Raw genomic sequence first — 3510 nt, forward strand, 5'->3', positions numbered from 1 at the left:
GATCCCACCCGGATCCACCTTTTACGGAAAGGGAGGATCCTGCCCAGATCCAGGAGTACCCTTTAAGGGCCGGACTAGATTTCGCAACCAACAAGGGAATGTTATAGACATATTCAAGTAAGAGAGTGTGGATTATAATAGCTTACGCAAAAAGGCTAGCTCGACCCAGTTCCCAGTCGCTAGTTACTGCTACGAAACGAATCCACGAAGACTGAAACTGGGGGCGTGGCATCAAAGAGTGATGAGGATCAGGTAGTCTTGGGCTGAACGTTGAAGAACTTGCCCACTAGACGCTGGATCTGGCGTCCTGGGTGCTGGCTCAAGTCCCCGCGAAACTGGATACGCCAAGGCTCGGCTTCGTCGATCTCTCGCAAGGCTTCCAATAGGCTCGTGGGTTCTGGGCAATGGAGGTTGGGATCCTCCAAGTTGGCTTGACGGGATACGGATCCCGGAAACCAAGCCACCTTATCCCCGCGTCGGGGAAGATGCAAGAAGGATGGATCCAGCAAAATATCCACGTCACACCAACCGTCCTGGATTGCTCACACGAGGATCACAAGGACTCTTTTCCAAGCTCGGCCCGCATGGCTACGTCGGTTACCACGCTGCTTGTTGAAGTTGGACAACCAAGTCGAACCCTGCAGTTGATTCCGAGAGATGGGGAACCGGTGAGTGCCCTCCCATATAGCAACTCGGTGCTTGGAAGCGAAATCCCGGAACGCCCGAACAAATACCCCGAGTCGCCCACGCACATCACCCCTGAAGCTAACCGGATCCACCGGTGTGGTGACCAGCGTATCCCACGGGGCAGCACTTGTCAGTTTTTCCACGAGAGGTCTGGTGATGAGTGAATCCACGTACCCGGCCCTCGGGATGGCGTCCGCTGTCCGAGGGAATATCCACTCAGCCCGAAAAGGCAACTCCGGAAACAGGACCGTGATCTTCATGGAGATGACCGCGACTCGGTTCAATTTCTTGGCTGACCAAGGCTCGATGTCTCTGGTAGCGAAGGCCACGGGAGCACGTCTACCAGGAATGAAAGCGGCATCCGGACCAAACGGAGCCACGGGGAGCATCCCTGGCAGTGACGAGTTAGGGGGAGCGGGGATCAAGACGGATCCAGGGGATCCGCCACCGTGAGGCGATCCCGGGGATCCGCTACCATGAGGCGATCCTCTCCCACCATCACTACCCGATCCGCCGTCACTGTCGACTTGGATCGCGGATCTCGCAGTGTCGCCTCCGGATCCGGCTGTGCCAGCGACTTGTGGAGGCGGCGGCGAGAGGGATCTCCGCCGGGCTTCGGACCGGGACTGGGACAGAGCCCGTCGCGTGTCTTCCTCCAAGGCATCCGCAGCGGCTTGAGCCCCCTCTGAATCCTCTGGTTTCCAGTCGTCATCGTCGTCGTCGTCGTCGTCCTCATCGCTCAGAGTGAAGGGATACGGGCCGGAAGACGACGTATGCTTTGACGACGATCGGTAAGGAGGCCCTGAGCCGTCAGACCAGTCTGACTCCTCATCCTCGTCGTCCTCCGAGCTGCCAAGTCCACATCCCGGGGGAATAACACGTTTAGCTTTCCCCTTCCCGGGTCCAGCACGGGCTGGCGGATGGCCGATGGAGGCTGGCCGGGGAACGGCCGGCGTCGTCACCGAAGGACCGGCGGTGGATCCCGTCTTGGACGTAGATCCCGTTTTGGCCGTCGATCCGGACTTGGACACCGCTGATCCTGTTTTGGATGGGGCAACGGATCCAGTCTTGGACGCCGTAGACCCAGTCTTGGGTCCGGATCCAGATTTTGACGTAGCAGCAGTAAATCCAGCCTTGGATCCCACTCCCGCTTTGGACGTAGCGGCAGATCCAGTCTTGGACGCCGAGGTAGACTTGGATCTAGCGGTGGATCCAGACTTGGATCCGGCACCCAACTTCGAGGGGGAAGCGGAAGTCTTGGACGCGGGTGTAGATCCCGCCTTAGACACCGAAGTGGATCCCGCTTGCGGAGCCGATTTAGAAGTGGATCCCGCTTGCGGAGCCGATTTAGAGACCGGAGTCGTTTTGGGCTTGGTTTTCGGGGAAGCTCGGGCCTGCTTATGGGGACGGGAGGATCTGGTGCTAGGAGCAGGAGATGCACTACGCGGGCGTTTCGCAGCCGACGAATCCGCCCCACTTACAGTCGGAAGAGGAGCAGAGACGCTAGCAGCCTGAGAGGGCCCCGACAAGGGGGGAATTGGATCCGAAACGGCAGCTGTCACCAGCGCCAGTCGTCGACGTGCCGAATCCCGCTCCGACAAGCCACGATCGCGCTCCAGGATCAGCTGTTGCTGCTGAGTTTGGGCTGCGGAGAGTTGATCCTGGGGTTTCGCGGTGGTCGCATCTGCTTCCTTCAATTTGTCACCTAGATTGACAATAACAAGTGAATATGGAGTTACTAGCAAAGGCTAAAAGAGGATCCACGTACTCGTGCGGCGAAGTTTGGATTCCAGCTCCGTTTGCGTACGCTTGGCATCCGCCCACTCGGTAGCCGCCTTGTCCCGCTGGAGTTCGCTGTCCGCCAGTTTCGCTTGGATCTCGTCGCGCAATCGAGTCATACACACGAATTCTTCAAGCGCGTAATCTCGTCCGGCAGACGCCCTCTCGAGCGACTCCTTGGTGTCTTGCAGCTCCCTCGAGAGTTGAGCTAGGGCTACATCCGGCGATGAGGGAGGTGGATTTGGCGCGGGGGACCCTCCACGCGCCGACCCTAAGGCGGATCCGCCATGGGTGGATCCCACATAGTCGTTGGTCACCACCTCCTCTTGGGTCAGACGCAACTCGTCACGGAGTCGATCCAAGCTCGCATCCGCGGCTGCCCCAGCAGTCTGAGAATCCTCCAGATCTCGCTCGAGGTCGTGGATCCGGGATTGGAGTTGGTGGATCTCAGAACCGGCGAGTGCCATCTCCCTATGGAGATGGTCGTTGTCATCTCGCATAACGTCTCGTTGACGGGAGGCGCGATCCAGCCGTCCGGTCAGGTCGCGGATCTCGACCGCCTGATCAGCCAACAGGAGTCGCAGGTCCTGCGACCGAGAGGCCGCACGGTGCTCCCATCCCTGGATCTCCATAGCCTGGTCATGGACTTGGGCCCGCAAGGTCTGAAGTTGGGTAGCGTGTAGGGACGCAGCTTGGTCTTGGGCATCTTGAGCCGTCTGGAGCTCCGCCGTCAGGGTTTGCACCTGATCGGAAAGAGCCTGGGCTAAAACCCGCAGATCGGTGGGCGACATGGAAGACGGACTGACCGGAGGGGTGGTGGATGGGGCCTTGCCCGGCGATTTGCCGGTACGCTTGGCGGGAGACATGTGTCACGAAGAGGAGAAAGCGGGTGTGGATGTTGGTAATGCACGCCGTGAACGCTGTTGTGCAGCGCCGACAACGTACAGGAGGCGATTGTGGTGAAGTGCTTTCTCAGAAATAAGAGAATCGGCCTGACGCGGGGTCACTATCCCGGATCAGTGACAATTTCAAGTGATTAGAGAG

This window comes from Phytophthora infestans, genomic scaffold (genome assembly GCF_000142945.1).
Source record: "Phytophthora infestans T30-4 supercont1.390 genomic scaffold, whole genome shotgun sequence".
In the NCBI taxonomy this organism is placed as follows: Eukaryota; Oomycota; class Peronosporomycetes; order Peronosporales; family Peronosporaceae; genus Phytophthora; species Phytophthora infestans.